The sequence below is a fragment of the Sciurus carolinensis genome, chromosome 12 (assembly GCF_902686445.1).
Source record: "Sciurus carolinensis chromosome 12, mSciCar1.2, whole genome shotgun sequence".
Taxonomy (NCBI): domain Eukaryota; kingdom Metazoa; phylum Chordata; class Mammalia; order Rodentia; family Sciuridae; genus Sciurus; species Sciurus carolinensis.
The window spans coordinates 38,616,021-38,636,695 of record NC_062224.1 but is presented as its reverse complement, the minus strand read 5'-3'; the positions used below and the strand labels follow the sequence as shown (position 1 = coordinate 38,636,695).

The 20,675-nt window shown below is 39.9% G+C and overlaps 2 pseudogenes; one reads left to right on the top strand and one right to left on the bottom strand.

The window, feature by feature from the left end:
- Window positions 1-3,230: 3,230 nt before the first annotated feature.
- LOC124961256 (zinc finger protein 425-like) lies at window positions 3,231-5,502 on the bottom strand (annotated as a pseudogene).
- Window positions 5,503-16,442: 10,940 nt separating this feature from the next.
- The window catches only part of LOC124961255 (formin-2-like), a 29,765-nt pseudogene continuing 25,532 nt past the window's right edge, over window positions 16,443-20,675 (top strand).

The window sequence follows — 20,675 nt, the reverse complement described above, 5'->3', positions numbered from 1 at the left end:
TCAGAGGTAATATGATTAGACTACAAGAGTGTTAAACCCTTAGCCTCACACATGCTAGACAAGTGCTTTACCACTGAGCTAGACCCTCAGCCCATAACTAGATTTAATTAAGTTGTTTTTAGTATATTTACAAAGTTGTGTACCTTTTGGCTCTATAAAATTTCCTTTTCTGAGTATTTCATACAAATGGAATTATGAAAGATTGTGATTCTTTTTTTGGTTCTTTTCCCTTAGCATAATGTCTTTGAGGCTTATCCATGTTGCAGCATGTATCAGTACTTCCTTTTAATTGATAAATAATATTCCATGGTATGGATATACTACCTTTTGTTCATTTATTTGCTGAAACATTGATGTATAATACTATGTCATGCTCATAAAATGTATTCTGAAGAATGTTTCATATCCAGAGTACCTGGGATAGATTCATGTCTACCATTCATTATATTTGGGGATTCTTGGATAAATATGAATGAGTATTCCATCTATGAAGTTGACACAAAACTGGGTTCAGCCTAAATCTTCTGATAAGGATTCTAGGCACACTGATTCTGAGCTTGATCTTTCCTAGCCATCACACAGGCTGTGGTGGATGAAATACAGCATTTAAGGGCAGGAAATCACTGGACCAATCAGAAAAGCACTTACCCCTTGGCACTCATCTGAGGTTGGCATAAGTATAGGGTCTTTGTTGAAAACAGTTCAGTATAACTAGCAACAAATGAGAATGTCCAGCTTCTCATGCCTGGCAGGCTCCCTCAGCTTGGGTGAATTAACAATTCTTCCTTCTGTGTTTCTAGGGGACCTTGGCTGTAAAAGGCCTGGAAATACTGGAGTTACATAACTGGCTCTTATATTCTTTAACACCTATTGAGCATCTAATATCTGCTAGGCCATTTTTATACACAGTCTAATTAAATGTTTGCATTTACAAAGTAGTTACTATCATAATTATTTTACAGATGGAGGAATTGAACCTAACAGATTTATTTGCCCAAAGTCAATCTCTCTAAGGTCAATTCTCCTAATTCTAGTATGCTATTTGAAAACATGTCATTTAAAAAGTTCAGAAGTCTTGGGTTCAATTCTCAGCACCATTATGACCACCAAAAGAAGCAAGTGAGGAAAATTTTAATTTATTATGGTAGAATAATAAGGGCAGAAGTAAGAGATGATTGATTGAAACAGTTTTCCCAGCTTTCCATTCACAGTGCTTGGGATCCAGCCTGGGGCCTCACGAGTGATGGACAAATAGTCTACCACTGAGCTACAACCCCAACCCCTTGAAGTGTTCCTTTCCAGCCATTTTGGGGAGAGAAAAAATACAAGGGCTTTACACCAATCAGAATCATAGGAGTAGGGAAAATGTTGGGGAAGAGGAGTCTATCTATTTGTTCTAAAGGCACTACCAAGGAGATTACATTCATTTCTGTTCTCCCATTTTATACCATTACTTGGATCATTCCCTACCTACATAAATATTTGCAAGGATTAGATAGTTCTTAAAATTTTCTTCTTCTCCAAAAGACCCTGAGATCATCTTTAGAGAGCTGAAGCTTCAACACAGTTGAGTGGAATCAAAGGAATCAAATCTCCTGCTTTTCAAAGTTGATGTAGTTACCTTTTTTTTTTCTTTGTGGTGCTATGGGTCAAGCTCAGGGCCATGAATAAGCTATAAAAGTGCTCTATATTAAGGTATACCCCCTACCCAAAGCTATCTATATTATAAAACCTCACCATGTCCTAGGGAAGTCTAAATTGTCAGAGGGCAATTCTCCAGAAAGATCTATAGTGGGAGATAGGATTTCCAAGCATCTTTTGGATCCATTTCTGATCAGAACAATTCTTCTTAATTTGTATCTGGAAGTGCAAAGAATTAAGATATCTGTTTTATAATGGACAAGCAAGCCATTGCCCTTAAATTAAACTGTTTGTATTCTCTCCTTCACCCTTTTCCATTTTCAACATGGTGATAATCAGATTGGCTCTTACATTCTCAGAGAAAGTGCTAATGCTTAAAATTCAAGAAGAAAGCATTTTATACATACATATAAAATATATATGTATATGTATATATGTCTATATGTGCATATATATTTTTATGTTTTTATATATTTGTATATGTGCATATATATATATATATATATATATATGTGTGCATATATATAAATAAGAAACAGAGACCACCATAGGGACAAAAGGCAAATTCCTTAACTCATGCCCTGATAGCTATTAAAAGATGGTATGTTTTTTTCTCCATTCTCTCAGCTAATTCATAACTTGTTAGCTATTAAAAACTTGTTATGTACCTTAATATCCCCCTCAAACCACCTTAACAGCTTTAGAGACCAGGGGCATCATTAGGGTCAGAAGGTTTTTGCCATGACTTCAAGGACAAACAGCATTAAAGGATAACAACTGTTGACAGGCCATTAAAATGGCAATGCTCAGGGGGCTGGGAAGATAGCTCAGTTGGTAGAGTGCTTGCCTTGCAAACACAAAGCCCTGGGTTCGATCCCCAGCACCGCAAAAAAAAAAAAAAAAAAAAAAAAAAAAAAAAAAAAAAAAAACCAATAAAATGGCAATTCTCAGGACTTTTAACTTCTTGCTTGTTGTGAATTGTCTTCTCTTCTATTTCCAACATATGAGTTCTTCCAGAGTTACAGCAACTCATTCCCAATATAAAGCAGAGATGTTTATACAAGATGTGGCATCCATATGGAAAACTAACATTTGGCTACAATGATTGACAGGATTACCATGTCTTCCTCAGAGTAAAAAGTATCCTCACAGGAAAAGAAAAATAAACCTCTGAAAAATACCTAAAGCCAACAAACATTTTTTTTTTTTTTTTTTTTTTGGTCAATAGCATTTACTTTTAGCAATACAGAAAACTCCCTGCCTCCAAAGAAACAGATACGCTGCAATCATTTCAGAAAAAATGAAAATCTACATGAGAGAAAACTGAACATTTCAATGAGAATTTAAATAGGGAGGCCCAGCAACGGAAAAGCTGGTTTCTAAAAATGAAGGAATTACACACTTGGATGACACTGAAACTCTGCTGAACTAGCAGACTGGTATAAAATGTTTCTTAGGGCTGGAATGTAGCTCAGTGGTAGAGTACTTGCCTAGCAAGCAGGCCCTGCGTTTCATGTCCATGACCTTTTCTGCCATGACTGCCAGTCTTTCTGTCTTTCCCTAGATAATCTGGAAATTTTGTCCAAGAGTCATGGGGTCCTGCCGACTATGCATTTGACCAGTTTGCCTATAGCCAATCTCTGAATTCTTTGCTCTGCCAAACTAGAGACAACTGAGCTGTCACCAAGGCTTGTGTGGTCTGCCCTAGAGAATAGGGGAGGGGGTTCCCTGGCATGCATGGCAATGTGGGTGTTGAGCGCCCCCTTGTACGTGAAGCTCCTTCCACACTCCTCACAAGAAAAGGGCCTCTCTTGGTTGTGATGATGCAGATGGGTCTTCAAACTTCTCCTCTGGAGGAAGGGTTTCTTTCCCCTGTGCGTGTGCAGATGGACCTTCAAACTTCCCCGGGTGCAGTAGCTCTTGTCACACTCCGGACACTGGAAGGGCTTCTCCTCGCTGTGGACACGCGTGTGTTCCGTGAGCCGGTACTGCTGCGGGAAGCTTTTGCCACACTTCATGCACGAGAATGGCTTCGTGCTACTGTGCTGGAGAAGGTGGTTCTTCAAATTTCCTTTCAGACGGAAACTCGGACTTGGGGACACTGGTAGGGCTTCTCCCCTTTGTGGACGCGCAGGTGTTCGGTGAGCGGGGACTGCTGAGCGTAGGTTTTGCTACACTGGCCTAGGGCCGCTCGTCCCTGTGTATGCGCTGGTGGAACCTCACGGAGGCCTTGCAGAAGAAGCGCTTGTCGCACTCGGGACACTGGGACGGTTCCTCTCCACCATGAATCCTGGCGTGCTCGCTGAGGTGCGAGCGGCGGCGGAAGCCGCGGCCACAGTCCGCGCAGGAGAAGGGCTTCTTGGCGCTGTGCCTCTTGAGGTGCTGCGTGAGCCTGGAGCACAGGGGGAAGGTCTTCCTGCACTGGCCGCAGGCGAACTCCCGCTGCCTGGCGTGCACCCCCGCGTGGCGCGCCAGCTTGGAGGGTGAACCTCTTGCCGCACTCGGCGCAGGAGAAGGGCTTCTCCTCGCTGTGCAGGCTCTGGTGGACCCTCATGGCGTTCCTCCAGAAGAAGCTCCGGCCGCACTCGGGACACTAGAAGGACTTCTGCCCCCGGTGCTGGACTCCGTGGGCTTTCAGGCTTCTCTTCAGGTGGAAGCTGTTCTTACACTCTGGGCACGAGAAGGGCTTCACTCCAGTAATCCGTAATCCAGTAATCCGCACGTAATCCGTGAACTTGGTCTTGTGGACTAACTTCCTCCCACAGGCCTCGCAGAACAGCTTCTCCCCCGCCCCCGCCGTGCGTCCTCTGGTGGGCCTGCAGGGCGGCCTTCCGGGAAAAGGCCCTGCCGCACTCGGGTAGCCCAAGGGCTTCTTGCCGCTGTGTTGGCAAAGGTGCGCCTGCAGGCTTCTCCACAGGCGGAAGCCCCGGCCGCACTGGGGACACGAGAAAGGCCTCTCCACACTGTTCAGCTGGCGGTGCTCTGTGAGCTGGCACTGATGGACGAAGCCCTGGCCGCAGTCCCTACAGCGAAACGGCCGCTCACCTTTGTGCAAACACAGGTGCTTCTTCAAGTTGACCTTGTAGCCGAAGGTCTTGCCACACTCAGGGCACGCGAAGGGCCGCTGCCAAATGTGGACCACCTGGTGAGTGATGAGGCTGCACCTCGGGTGAAAGCTCTTCTCTCACTCACTGCAGTGGAACCGCTTCTTACAGCCGAACATCCGGTTCCCTCTGGATTTGTTTTTGTATTATGGACTTTGAGAGGTTCTTTTACCGTTCTTGGAGTGGCTACTAATGTGCTTTACCAAGTCGTTCTTTATCTGGAAGTCTTTCCTGCAGACAAAACAGGAATGCAACCTTGGCCCTGGAGGAATTTCCATGTCTAGTGGGACATCCAGAGACTTACACCTTGGATCTTTCTTGTCATGATTAGACGCTGGGACTTCGAGCTTTTATTTGGAAATTATTTTTCTTGGAGGCTTGGAGATTGTAAGGTGGCCCTTTCTAATTAGGTAGCACACAGGTCCTGATTCTGAAGACCATTTAGATGGCATTCTTGCTCTTTTGTCCTGAGAGTCCCCTGGTTATCTCTTCATCAGCAGAAGGGTTAATTGTCCTTCTTGTTTTGTTGCAACACCTCTGATCGCTGATTAATAAATAACGTTCTCCCTTGTTCCATCCAGATAATCAACTCTGGCTTTGAAGAAGTGCAGCCCAGGAAATCAAGGGTCTCATAATTGGCCTTCATCATTTGCTGGTACATTTCCTTCTGCCACTCCTCCAGGATCTCCCACTCTTGCTCCGAGAAATATAAGGCTACATTAGCAAAGGTCATGGTAACCGAAGATGGCTGGGCCATGACAGCTCTGCGGGGACCCGCCCCGCCGCGTTAGCCAATAAACATTTCTAAACCTTAGCACACCTCCACCACCATTTTACAAACTGCACTTTCACATGAATAAAACTAACTCTCTTGCATTGTTCCAGGAGCCAGCCTGGTCAGTGCTGTGTGTTCATCTCAAATAGAAGCCTTAATAAAAGCTTTGCCAGTATGTCCTCCTGCCTGACTTGTTTCATTTCTACCATTGATAAGTAACAGAGAGATATGAGAGGTGGCAACATAAGATTGAGGGGATAATTCTATATACTGGGTCTCCTGTGCTGACCCCACATGCTTTTAAAAAAAAAAAAAAAAACAATTTACCTGCTGCCCTGCTGCCCTGTCCAGGCTTAAGTCAATAGGATATGCTATATTCTTAGCAAAGGACCTGTTATCTGCAGGAGTAATTTAGGCCCAAAGACCCCTCCCTGATGATAAACACACACACACACACACACACACACACACACACACACACACACAAACTTCCACAAAGGGAAAGACTTATGAACTTTCCAGCCAAAGCTTCCAGGATTTGAAAAGGCAGAATTTTACAAGTTTTGGTTCCTTCCTAGTCCAGGAACATTTCTTACCACATCAAAAGGGAATGAACCTTCCTAGAGCCAACATTTGCATCTTCAGCTGCAAGAGGGTATCCAAATTCACTTAGTTTCAGTCCCCTTAAAACAAACAAATAAATAAAAAACTGGATCTGTGAAAAATGCTGTCCACTCAGCAGCTTTTATTGTATGCTTATCTCTCTTCTTATTTTCCCACATCAACTCCTGCTTGTGTGACCTGCCCAAAATCTTTCCTGAGAGTTTGCAAAGAACCAACAGTCTTTAGAACCCTGAAACCACTTCAGCTCTAGGGTTGGCCCCATAGCCACTTTTGGTTCCAGCAAGCATCTTGGCCGCTGCAGTTTTTTAGTTCGCAAAGGGTCCCATGCTACAACACAATCACCAAGTCAAAGTGCACGGGTCAATTTTTTCCTTCTTTCTTTCTTTTTTCTTTTCTTTTTTCTTTTTTTTTTCTTTTTTGAGCAGTGTGAGTTAAATCAATGTTATTAAACATCATCATGTGGGAAAAGCACACATGTATGCATGTAATTCTTGTTATTCTTGACTTGATAAAAATACGTATATTTGGCCCAATTTTTGTTGGTAGCCTTAATTTTAGTATTAAGTCAGAGCAAAGATTATGCAAACCAATGTGATGTCAGGTATGGTGATAATCGAGCCACCTCTAATCCCAGCTACCCCCCTGGGAAGTTGAGGCAAGAGGATCACAAGTTTGAGGTCAGTCTGAACAATTTAGTGAGACCCTGTCTCAAAATGAAGTGTTTTTAAAGGGGATGCAGATGTATCTCAGTGGTAGAGCATGCAGAAGGCCCTGGGTTTGAATCACAAAATGGTTTTAAGACTGTTGGGGGCTGTGTCATGAGGGCTGTGCCGGAATGGTGCCTGGCGGCAAGCCGGAGGTTGTTTTGATCACATCGGCAGTGAGGAGGTTGATTAATATAAGCCCACCCAGGTGATTTATCATTGGCCATATTCAATTAAGTCCACACACACAACGTGTGCACAGGTGTTCCAGAGTGCTCCTGCTCGGGCCTGCTCATTTTAACCTTTGCAGTGATAGGGCAGCTGGCTCCTCACCTGATCTCAACTGGAGTGGCCCCACCCTCTGCCTCCTGGAGGGAATATAAGCAGGCAGTAGGTAGAAGGAAAAAAGAAGCAGCTAAAAGCAGCAGCTAGCAGAGAAAAGAAGCAGCTAGCAGAAAGAAGAAGCAGCTAGAAAAGAAGCAGCTAGCAGAGAGAAGAAGCAGTAAGAAGCACCTCAGATAGATAGCACCTAGTTCACAGGATGCGGGACCTACCTCTAAGAAGAAGAAGCAGAATTCTAAGAAGAAATAGATCTCTAATAAGCAAAGTTTCTCTTCCTCTAAGCAAAGTTTCTCTTCCTCTAAGCAAAGTCTTCCTGATAAGCGTAGAAGCCTGTCTTTCTCTAAAACTCTCTATAAGCAAAGCTATCTTTCTCTAAAAGCTTCTCTTCCTCTAAAAAAGCAAGCAAGCAAGGAAACAGCACAAAAATAGAAGTAGTTTAATAAATACCTGCGCAATTGTTGCTGCAGAAGGTAACAAATATTCTTGGGATTGTTGCCCCAGATGGTGACATAAGACACAAGCAAAATGAGGGGAGGGGAAAGGCCAGGGGGATGGAAAGATGGTGGAATGAGACAAACATCATTACCCTGTGTACATGTATGATTACACGAACGGTATGACTCTAAATCATGTATAACTGGAGAAGTGAAAAGTTGTACTCCATTTGTACAATAAAAAAAATAAGAGTAATACCAAAAAAAAAATGTAAAAAAAAAAAAAAAACACAGTGTCTATGGAAAATAATTTTCCTTCTATCCTTATTTATACTAGAATCATATTTTCTCTTTCCCTTACAATGGTCCTTCTTGCTCTGTGAATCCTTTATTTCAGTGGTGAATTCTTTATTTCTGTCAAGAGAATGAACTTATCTGTAATCAAACTCTATTAAATTGAATGGTTAAAAGAAAAAAAGGGTGTTCAAACACCCTCCGTATACTACTGCTTACCTATCCCAAAGGACTTGGAGGACTCATCAGAGAGTGGAGAGCATTTGGACACATTTTTACTCACAGGTTTCTTGGTAACAGCAGGCCAGGACAATATGGAGGACCACAACCACACTCATAAGAAGAGGGAATACATACAGGATGTGTGCCCATTGCACAGGTGGATTTCTTCAGATGATTTATGAGTACATTCCTTTACTGCAAAGTAACCAAGGTCACTCTACTTCGATCCCCACCTAAAGAATGAAGACAGGAAAAATGGCCCATGTCCCTTCTCCATGCCTATATTATCACATTATTTGAAGCCCTTCTCTTTCTTTCACTATAGTTTTATTCAGATAAAACCAAAGTACAATAAAATGCACATATTTGAAGAATCTAATCTGATCAATTTTGACATGTGTGTAACCAATACAATCAACACAAAAAGCATTTCCACTAATTTCTTAAAATTTGAAATCATGCAAACTGTGTTTCCTGAATAATTGGTTACATTAGAAATCAATCATCTTAAGATATATAGAACCCCATCCCAATGTGTCAACTATTTCAAAATTAAATGGCACACTTATAAGTATCTCAAAGGCCAAGGAAGAAAGCACAGGAAAAGTAAATAAAAAGTGCTTTGAACTAAGTGATAATAAAAGCTTAAACTATCAGGATAAAATAGTACTCAGATGAACATTTATAACTTAAAGTGTTTGTGAAGAAACAAGCTAGAATAACAAATTATTTTCAAATTGTGTAGAAGAAAGGAAAAATTAAGAGTAGAAACAGAAATATACAAAATAGAGAAGAAATAATACAGCTAAAATTTGATAAAAATCAAACAAGTCTAATTAAGAAAAAAGCAAGAATAAAAAAATTAGTATCAATTGAAAGGGAACTATCAAAATAACCCTACAGTTGCTTAAAATATATTAAGGTAATATTACAATTGTATGCCAATATTTGTGATAGCTTACATAACATGGTCTGTATTAGAGAAGGATCTATATGCTGCTGAAAAGGAGTGTATTCAGTCACTGATGGATGAAATATTCTACATATGTCTGCTAAGTCTAAATTATCAGTTGTATTTTTTACTTCTATAGCTTCTTTATTTCATTTTTGTTTGGAGGATCTGTCCAGTGGTGAGAGAAACATGTTAAAGTTACCCTGTATTATTGTGTGTGGTCTATTTGATTCTTGAAATTGAGAACGAGTTGTTTGATGTACATAGATGCTTCATTGTTTGGGGCATAAATATGATTGTTATGCCGGTGCATGCCAGTAATCCCAGTGGCTCAGGATGCTGAGGCAGGAGGACTGTGAATTCAAAGCCAGCCTCAGCAATGTCAAGGTGCTAAACAACTCAGTGAGACCCTGTCTTTAAGTAAAATACAAACTAGGGTTAGGGATGTTGCTCAGTGGTCAAGGGCCCCTGAGGTCCATCTCCAGTACCCTCCCAAAATGTACAATTGTTATGTCTTCTTAATGTATAATTCCCTTAAGCAATATGAACTGTCCTTCTTTGTTCCTTCTGATTAACTTTGGCTTAAAGTCCACTTTATCTGAGGGTAGAAACTTCTGCATGTTCATGAGATCCACGTGAGATATGTTTTTTCCTATCCTTTCACCTTCAGTCTGTGGATATCATTGCCTATGAGGTGAGTCTTTTGGAGACAGTAAATTGTTGGGTCTTGTTTTATAATCAAATCTGCCAGTCTGGGTCTTTGATTGAAGAGGTTAGGACATTAATATTCAAGGTCATTATTGGGCTATGATTTGTATTCCTGGTCATTTGGTTTATTTCTAGTTTTTTTTTTTTTTTTTTTTTTTTTTTTTTTTTGGCAGTGCTGGGGATTTGAACCCAGGGCCTTGTGCTTGCAAGGCAAGCACTCCACCAACTGAGCTACATCCCCAGCTATTTCTAGTTTTTAACTTTAATTAGTTTCTCCTTTGTTTGACTCTTCCTTTAGTGTAGTTCCTCCCTTTGCTGGTTTTCACTATTTTTTTTTTTCATTTCATCTTCATGGAATATTTTGTTGAGAATTTTCTGTAATGCAGGATTTCTAGTTGTGAATTCTTTTAACTTTTGTTTATTATGGAAGGTTTTTATTTCATTTTCAAATCTGAAGCTTAATTTTGCTAGATATATAATTCTTTGTTGTTATCCATTTTCTTTCAAGTTTGGTATATGTTATTCCAGGACCTCCTAACTTTAAGGGTTCAGGTTGAGAAATCAGCTGAGATTCGAATTGGTTTCCCTATATATATATAATCTGATATTTTTCTCTCACAACTTTAAAATTCTATTTTTATTCTGTATGTTAGGCATTTTCATTATAACGTGCCTTGGTATGGGTCTGTTGTAATTTTGTACATTTGGGGTCTTGCAAGCCTCTTTTAAAATATTTTGTTTTAATTGTAGGTGGACACAATACCTTTTATTTTATTTTTATATGGCACTGAGTCTCAAACCCAGGGCCTCACACATGCTAGGTGAGGATTCTACCACTGAGCCACAACCCCAGTCCCATCCTATAAGCCTCTTGTAGTTGATTATCTGTGGCAGGTGAGACCCAGGGCCCAGAGTTACGCCACATGCATCCAAGATAGCAACTGGCAGAGAGCCAAAGGGCATGCTGAATGTGCTTTGAGAAAAACAGGAAGCATTTACCATTGGCTGTATTATGATAATTAGTTCAGCCGCCTAGTGCATGGACAGATATATCTTACATGTATGCTTGAGCTCGTGATTGCTTGACCTTTAATAGGATTGGATGGACATATCTGATTACAATTGCTTATGCATGAGACTGCTTATATATTGAGGGTGTTATCTGAATAAAGCAGAAGCTGCTTCATGAACTTCTGAAGTATACGTGTCGTTTGTCCCGCTGGTCAGCAGCAAGCAGCAAGTGGTGGCTTGTACAGAGATTGGTGAGCGCTCAGGTAAGTAATAAAGAAGAAAATTTTTCACTAGCACAGTCAACTAGCAGTCAACTAGCATGTTTCCCTAGTGAGGGAACGTAACGGAAGGTTTCCCTAGTGAGGGAACGTGACAGAAGGCTGTCCTAAGAGACAGCAAAGGACGTCCTGTAGTAAATGAATATGTGTAAGGTGTTATTTGTGTTACCTTTTCTTGTTTTGTTTCTGTTTGTTGTTGTTGTGGAGATATGGACATTAGTTCGTTTCTCTCTGACTTCCAAAAAACCAAAATTTTAAGAACAGTTAAGAGAAGGGGAAAAGATATTAGAAACTGTAAAAGAAGAACAATCAAGTCGAGCTTCTAAAAGAGAAAGTAGATGTTCAGACTCAGAACAGGGATGTGACTCTGAAGAACAGGAGCTATCTGAGACAGAGCTAGAAAAGAAATTTTCTCAGTGGCATTTAACCCCTACCGCCCCACGCCCTCCGGCGTATAATCCAGATCACCACTCTTTTCTAAGTTGTAGGGGCGCATGTACTTGCTACACAGGGGCGGCCCCCAGATGGTGGGCTGATGTAGAATCTCGAACAGTGTTCCCAATATTCCCGGTATTTGAAGATCAAAACAATCAGAGATATCATCAAATATTAGATATAAAATTAGTAAAACAGTTAAAAGAGGCAGTTATGTCCTATGGAGTACAAGCTGCATTTACCATTTCTTTATTAGAGAATGTTGCAAGTCAAAATCTTACTCCGACTGATTGGGGTAATTTAACAAAGGCATGTTTATCTGGGGGACAATATCTCATGTGGAAGGCGGCTAACCAGGAGTTATGCTCTGATACTGCCCGACGTAATGCAGTTGCGGGCAATCCTCAATGGAATCTAAACATGCTGACAGGCCAAGGACCATATGAAGGGCAAGGTAATCAGATTAATTTCCACCCCAGTGTGTATCAACAAATTAGTGCTGCTGCCACTAAAGCTTGGAAAACGCGTTCAGGAGCTGGTGATCTTCAAGGACAGTTATCTAAAGTTATGCAAGGTCATAATGAACCCTATGCTGATTTTGTAGACAGATTGATTCAAACAGCGGGACGTATATTTGGAGATGTGGACCAGGCTATGCCTTTAGTCAAACAGTTTGCATATGAGCAAGAAAATAAATGATGTAAAGAAGCAATAAGACCTTGGAAAAACAAAGACCTTGGAGCCTACTTAAAGGCTTGTAGGGATATTAATTAGACTTTTATTCAAGGTCAGATGATGGCTGCAGCGCTTGCACAGGGTCTTAGAGGTAATACCAGCTCCCGCCCAAGCCAACAGTGTTATCAATGTAAACAATTTGGACACATGAAAAAGGACTGCCCCCAAGGTTCTGTGCCAAAACTATGTCCTCGATGTAAAAAAGGGAAACACTGGGCAAGTGACTGTAAATCAATTAGAGACAAAGATGGTAACCCTTTACCTCCAAAAAATGGGAATCAGGGACCCCGGCCTTTGGGTCCACAAATATACGGGGCTATCCAGTTCATGCCTTGGACCCATTACCCCTTGACTCTCCAATTAGACAAACAAGAGGAAGTGCAGGATTGGACCTCTGTGCCTCCGCCAGAGCAGTATTAACTCCAGAGATGGGAGTACAACCAATACCAACTTCGGTTGTTGGCCTATTACCTAAAGGAACAGTGGGACTAGTTCTGGGGAGGAGTTCTTCTGCTTTAAAAGGATTAAATATTGTCCCTGGAGTTAGACCCTGAGTTTACAGGAGAAATAAAAATCCTTGCTTCTTCACCAAGAGGTGTAGCAATAATAGCTCAGGGTAATCGTATAGCACAATTGTTGGTCTTACCCAGCTGCCATGATCAATATCCATCAAAGAATATTATTAGGGGAAATAAAGGATTATGTTCTACTGGCCAAAATATGGTCATGTTAACATTGGATTTAAAAGATAGACCTATGACAAAGTTAGTGATAGAAGGCAAATGTTTTGAGGGCTTATTAGATACTGGGGCTGACAAAAGTATTATCAAAATTACAGAACGGTCCAAAGCCTGGCCACTTCAACAGGCAGATCAGACTTTAAGGGGATTGGGTATAACTTCCAATCCTAACAAAAGCGCAGCCATATTAAAATGGAAGGATGAAGAAGGTCATAATGGTACCTTCCAACCTTACGTCCTCGAACATCTCGCAGTAAACTTGCGGGGGAGAGATATCATGGAACAGATGGATTTACATCTCACATCCGAGATCCCATACAGTAATCTAAAAGCTAATCAAATGATGTTAGCCCAAGGACACATATGGGGAAAAGGTCTTGGGAAAAATAGTCAAGGACCTACTTCACCCATTTTAGTTACTCCAAAACAAGATAAAAGGGGGTTGTATTGTCATTAGGGGCCACTGAAGCAATTAAAATAATATGGAAATCTGATAAACCTGTCTGGGTCCCTCAGTGACCCCTCTCTAAAGACATATTAGAAGCGGCCCAGCAATTGGTTAAAGAACAACTAGAGACTGGACACATCAAACCATCCACCTCTCCTTTCAACACACCAATATTCATAATAAAAAAGAAATCAGGAAAATGGAGGCTATTACATGACCTAAGAGCAGTAATTCTATAATGGAGCCCATGGGACCTATTCAATTAGGATTACCTACTTTATCGACTATCCTAGTTAATTGGCCTTCCATTGTAATTGACATAAAAGATTGCTTCTTTTCCATTCCGTTACATGCCTCAGACACCAAAAGGTTCACATTGACTGTGCCCTCACTTCATAATAGCTCTCCTAATAAAAGATATGAATGGATAGTCCTCCCACAAGGCATGGCCATTAGCCCCACTATGTGTCAAATATATGTAGGCAAGACTATTGAACTCATATGCCTAGCAAACCTTCAACTTTTAATCTATCATTATATGGATGATATTTTGCTAGCTCATGAGGAAAAACCTGTCTTAGAGCAATGTTATAATTCCTTACTAAAGTCACTGGAAAGATGGGGCTTACATATTACCATTGATAAAGTACAAATGACAGACACCAAAAACTTCCTGGGATCTATCATAAATGCAACTATGGTTAAACCCATAAAAATTACCATTCGGGTGGAAAAACTTAGAACTTTAAATGATTTTCAAAAGTTATTGGGTGATATTAATTGGATTAGACCTTACCTTCATTTACCCACCTCAAGTTTGGGCCCCCTGTTTGATATTCTTAAAGGTGATTCTAACCCCCCTTTCTAAGCGGGTGCTTACCCCTAAGGCTCGAATAGCTCTCAAACTTGTTGAAACAGCTATGGAAAAGGTTCATCTTGAATGTATTGAGCTAGCTAAGCCTTTATCATTCACTGTCTTGACAACAAATAAGTTACCCACAGGAGGGTTTTGTCAAAAGGGTCCTATTCTATGGGTTCACATGAATTATGCCCCTAACGAGGTCTTATCCTTGTTTACTGAATCTGTGGCAGAATTAATCCTTAAGGTATTAAAAGTATCCCTTTCTACCTTTGGATCACACCCCTCAACAATCACTACTCCATATACTACTGATCAAATACAATATCTTATTAATAATTCAAATTCATGGACTATAGTCTTTACTAGTACTTCTGCTGTGTTTGACAATCATTTGCTATCTGATCCTCTTCTCCAATTTTGGAGTCAACATTCTATAATTTTCCCTAAAGACACCCAAAAAGAACCTATTATAGGAGCTACTCTTATATTTATTGATGGATAAAAAAATGGTATGGGAGCTATTACTATAGATAATGTTACAGAAACATTGCTGTTTAATACTCTATCTGCACAACAAACAGAACTATTAGTAGCTATAGAAGTATTTAAAACCCACCATGAGCCTTTTTCACCTATTCTCTGATAGCAAATACGTTGTTAATGCTGTTCAAAATTTAGAATTAACTGGTCTGATTTCCCTCACCTCCACTATTACTAAATATTTACAATGCTTACAAAAACTTATCTGGGACAGAAATGATCCTTTTTTTTATTGGGCATGTTCGGGCTCATACTGGCCTTCCAGGTCCTCTAAGTTTACACAAAGATTTAACAGACACGGCCACCAGAGACCCACACATCTTTAATACACTTGAAAATGCAAAAACTTTTCATTCCAAATTTCACACAAATGCTTCCACTCTACGTACATGCTATAAAATTACTAAGGCAACAGCTCGGGACATAGTCAAGTCTTGTGCTAAATGTGCTACACTTATTCCTAACCCCTTTTTAGGAGTAAATCCAAAAGGGCTTCAGCCCAATCATATTTGGCAAATGTATATAACTCATTATTCAGAATTTGGAAGACTACAATTCATTCATGTGTCTATTGATACCTTTTCAGGGTTTATTATGGCCTTTGCTAATATTGGAGAAAAAAACAAAGATGTAATAACACACTATTTACACTCTTTCTCCATCCTGGGGCTTCCCGAACAAATTAAAACAGATAATGGTCCTGGATATATGTCCCAGGCCTTTAAACAATTTTGTTCCACCTTTGGTATTCAACATGTCACAGGAATTCCCTAGAATCCTACTGGACAAAGCATTGTTGAGCATGCCCATTTAACGCTTAAAAATATGATTTATAAACAAAAAGGGGGAATAGAGGCATCATACAGATCCCCAAAAGACAAATTATCTGTTGCCTTGTTCATCTTAAATTTTTTAAATCTCGATTCTGAGGGCCAATCGGCTGCTGACTGTCATTCAGAGCCTAATAAAAAACATCTACCTCAAGTGCTCTGGAAGGACATTCTATCGGGACAATGGAAAGGCCCAGATTCGGTGTTAATCTGGACCCGAGGATCTGTTTTTGTTTTCCCACAGGATGCACAATCGCCAATTTGGGTGCCAGAGAGATTGTTTAAGGCCTCAACAGAGACCCCAAAACAGAAAGAAGATGAGGAGGTTTCTCCCGCTTGATGGTGTTGTCGATTTCTCACCAAGTTAATGAAGGAGACTTGTGTGAACTATGGGGGATAGTAAAGACGTGGCCCTATCCTATACCCCTTATCAACTCTTCTATTCTATATCGTCCTATTTTTACAACAATTGGCCACATTTCTCCAGTCTGCTGTTCAATGGGGAAAAGAATGATTTGGGTTTTTGTCTGTGGGAGGTTTATTGTCTGTTGTATCTGTTCTGTGCATATAGTGTTTATACAAAATGCGTATACATCGGTGTAGAGAAACAGCCATTATTTGCCAAGCTTTCATCACAATTGATGCTGGCTCATCCCCCCAAGTCTGGTTAAATATGCTGGACTGGTAGTCAAAGATGGGTAAGATTTATGGGGAGCTCATACCGACCTAAGAAAGGAATGGAGGGCTAGAGCCTCATTGTCCAATGACAGGTAAGGATGTGGCTCCGTCCTGGACAACCTAAGACAGGCACAATCTCTTTTATAAACAGAAAGGGAGAGATGTGGCAGGCGAGACCCGGGGCCCAGGGTTACACCACATGCATACAAGATGGCGACTGGCAGAGAGCTAAAGGGCATGCTGAATGCACCTTGAGAAAAACAGGAAGCGTTTACCATTGGCTGTATGATAATTAGTTCAGCCGCCTACAGCGTGGACAGATATATCTTACATGTATGCTTGAACTCATGATCGCTTGACCTTTAATAGGATTGGATGGACATATCTGATTACAATTGCTTATGAATGAGACTGCTTATATATTGAGGGTGCTATCCGAATAAAGCGGAAGCTGCTTCATGAACTTCTGAAGTGTATGTGTCATTTCTCCCTCTGGTTGGTGGCAAGCGGCAATTATCCATTTCATTCTTTAGATATGGGAAATTTTCTGATATTATGTCATTGAAAAGATTGTACATTCCTTTGATTTTTATCTCTGTGCCTTCATCTTTCCCAATAAATCTTAAATTTGGTCTTTCATGTTGTCCCATAATTCTTGGAACTTCTGTTCATGGTTTCTTACCATCTTCTCTGTACAGTGGACTTTATTTTCAAGATATATATTTTGTCTTCATTGCCTGAGGTTCTGTCTTCCAAGTGATCTAGCCTGTTAGTGATGCTTTCTATCAATTTTTTAATTTGGCTTATTGTTTCCTTCATTTTGAGGATTTCTGCTTTTTTGGTGTTATTTTTGTTTTGTTTTTGTCTTCAGAATATCTGCCTCTTTATCTTTCACTTCCTATATTTTCTCTCTGATTTTATTTCCTATACCATCATTTACTTCACAGTTCAGTTTAGCTTTGTATATTCTAAATTCCTTCTCTGACGTTTCTTCCACTGTGGTGTCGATAGATTCTGTTACTGGAGTATCTTGGTTGTTTGAGGTGATTTGTTCCCTTGATTTTTCATGTTGTTTTTGTGTCTAACCATCTAACATTATGGATCTGAGGCAGTAGAGTTTCTAACTTGTGAACTGACAAGAGTACCTCACTGTTTAGGGACAGACAAATAATAACAACAATGAATGCAAATGGTAGACAGCCTTAAACCAAAATAGTTCCTACTATGATGTCTATGATGTAAATTATCACAATAAACAGAAATAATTTGATCAGTTATTGCCTATAATAAAAACAGCTAGTTTGCAAAAAAGTTTATAATATCAAATGGTGGACATAGAGAACAGAAGTGATACAGGATGTGATGATTATGAGGGAGGAGGATAGAAGAAGTGAAAAATTAAAGGAAGAGTAAAAGAGAGAAAAATGGAGATTGACTTTTTGTATTGTAAACAAATGGGATACATGTTGTTTCTCTGTTTGTACATAGAGTAAAGGCATACCATTTGTGTAATCATAAATTTACATAGGGAAATGTTGGTTGATTCATTCTGTTATTTTTTCCCTTCACCCCACCCCTCCCATCCCTCTTTTCCCTCCATACAGTCATTCCTTCCCCCATTCTTGCCCCCCTCCCTAACCCTAACTCTAACCCTAAAACTAACTCCTCCCACGCCCCATTATGTATCATCATCCACTTATCAGCGAGATGATTCTTCCTTTGGTTATTTGAGATTGGCTTATCTCACTTAGCATGACATTCTCCAATTTCATCCATTTGCCTGCAAATGCCATAATTTTATCATTCTTTATGGCTGAGTAATATTCCATTGTATCTATATACCACAGTTTCTTTATTCATTCATCAACTGAAGGGCATCTAGGTTGGTTCCACAATCTGCCTATGGTGAATTGAGCAGCAATGAACATTGATGTGGCTGTATCTCTGTAGTATGCTGATTGTAAGTCCTTTGGGTATAGGCCAAGGAGTGGGATAACTGGGTCAAATGGTACTTCCATTCCAAGTTTTCTAAGGAATCTCCATACTGCTTTCCAGAGTGGCTGCACTAATTTGCAACCCCACCAGCAATGTATGAGTGTACCTTTTTTCCAACATCCTCACCAACACCTGTTGTTGCTTGTATTCTTGATAATCGCCATTCTAATTGGGGTGAGATGGAATCTTAGGGTGGTTTTGGTTTGCATTTCTCTTATTACTAGAGATGTTGAACATTTTTCCATATGTTTCTTGATTGCTTGTAGGTCTTCTTCTGTGAAGTGTCTGTTCATTTCCTTAGCCATTTGTCGATTGGATTATTTGTAGTCTTGGTGTTGAGTTTTTTGAGTTCTTTATAGATTCTGGAGATTAGTGCTCTATCTGAAGTATGATTGGCAAAGATTTTCTCCCACTCTGTAGGCTCTTTTTTCGCATTGCTGATAGTTTCCTTTGCTGAGAGAAAGCTTTTTAGTTTGAATCTATCCCAGTTGTTGATTCTTGCTTTTATTTCTTGTGCTATGGGAGTTCTGTTGAGGAACTCTGGTCCTAAGCTGACATGTTGAAGCTCTGGACCTACTTTTACTTCTATAAGATGCAAGGTCTCTGGTCTGATTCTGAGGTCCTTAATCCATTTTGAGTTTAGTTTCATGCACGGTGAGAGATATGGGTTTAGTTTCATTCTGTTGCATATGGATTTCCAATTCTCCCAGCACCATTTGTTGAAGAGGCTATCTTTTCTTCATTGCATATTTTTGGACCCTTTGTCTAGTATGAGAAAATTATATTTATTTGGGTTTGTGTCCGTGTCCTCTATTCTGTACCATTGATCTACCTGTCTATTTTGGTACCAATACCATGCCGTTTTTGTTACTATTCCTTTGTAGTATAGTTGAAGTTCTGGTATTACAATACCCCCTGCTTCATTTTTCCTACGAAGGATTGCTTTAGCTATTCTGGGTTTCTTATTCTTCCAGATGAATTTCATGATTGCTTGTTCTATTTCTGTAAGGTACGTCATTGGGATTTTAATTGGAATTGCATCCAATCTGTATAGCACTTTTGGTAGTATGGCCATTTTGACAATATTAATTCTGCCTATCCAGAAACATGAGAGATCTTTCCATCTTCTAAGGTTTTCTTTAATTACTTTCTTTAGTGTTCTGTAGTTCTCATTGTAGAGGTCTTTCACCTCTTTTGTGAGATTGATTCCCAAGTATTTTATTTTTTTTCGAGGCTATTGTGAATGGGGTAGTTTTCCTAACTTCTCCTTCTGAAGATTCATCACTTATGTATAAAAATGCATTAGATTTATGAGCATTGATCTTATATCCTGCTACTTTACTGAATTCACTTATGACTTCTAAGAGTTTTCTGGTGGAATTTCCTGGTTCCTCTAAGTATATAATCATATCGTCAGCAAATAGGGATAGTTTGAGTTCTTCTTTTTCTATTCGTATCCCTTTAATTTCTTTGGTCTGTCTAATTGCTCTGGCTAGAGTTTCAAGGACGATATTGAATAGGAGTGGTGAAAGAGGGCATCCCTGCCTTGTTCCAGATTTTAGGGGGAATCCTTTCAGTTTTTCACCATTTAGAATGATATTGGCCATGGGCTTAGCGTAGATGACCTTTACAATGTTAAGGAACGTTCCCACTATCCCTATTTTTTCTAGTGTTTTGAGCATGAAGTGGTGCTGTATTTTATCAAATGCTTTTTCTGCATCTATTGAAATAATCATGTGATTCTTGACTTTAAGTCTGTTGATATGGTGAATTACATTTATTGATTTCCTGATGTTGAACCAACCTTGCATCCCTGGGATGAAACCCACTTGATCATGGTGCACTATCTTTTTAATATGTTTTTGTATGCGATTTGCTAAAATTTTGTTTAGAATTTTGCGTTGATGTTCATTAAGGATATTGGTCTAAAATTTTCTTTCCTCGATGTGTCTCTGTCTAGTTTAGGTATCAGGGTGATATTGGCTTCATAGAATGAGTTTGGGAGAGTTCCCTCCTCTTCTATTTCATGGAATACTTTGAAAAGTATTGGAATGAGCTCTTCTTTAAAGGTTTTGTAGAACTCGGCTGAGAACCCATGAGGTCCTGGACTTTTCTTTGTTGGCAGGCTATTGATGACCTCTTCTATTTCATTACTTGAAATTGGTCTATTTAAATTGTGTATGTCCTCCTCATTTAGTTTAGGCAGTTCATATGTCTCTAGAAACCTGTTGATATCTTTGAAATTTTCTATTTTGTTGGAGTACAGATTTTCAAAATAGCTTCTAATTATGTTTTGTATTTCAGTCGTGTCTGTTGTGATATT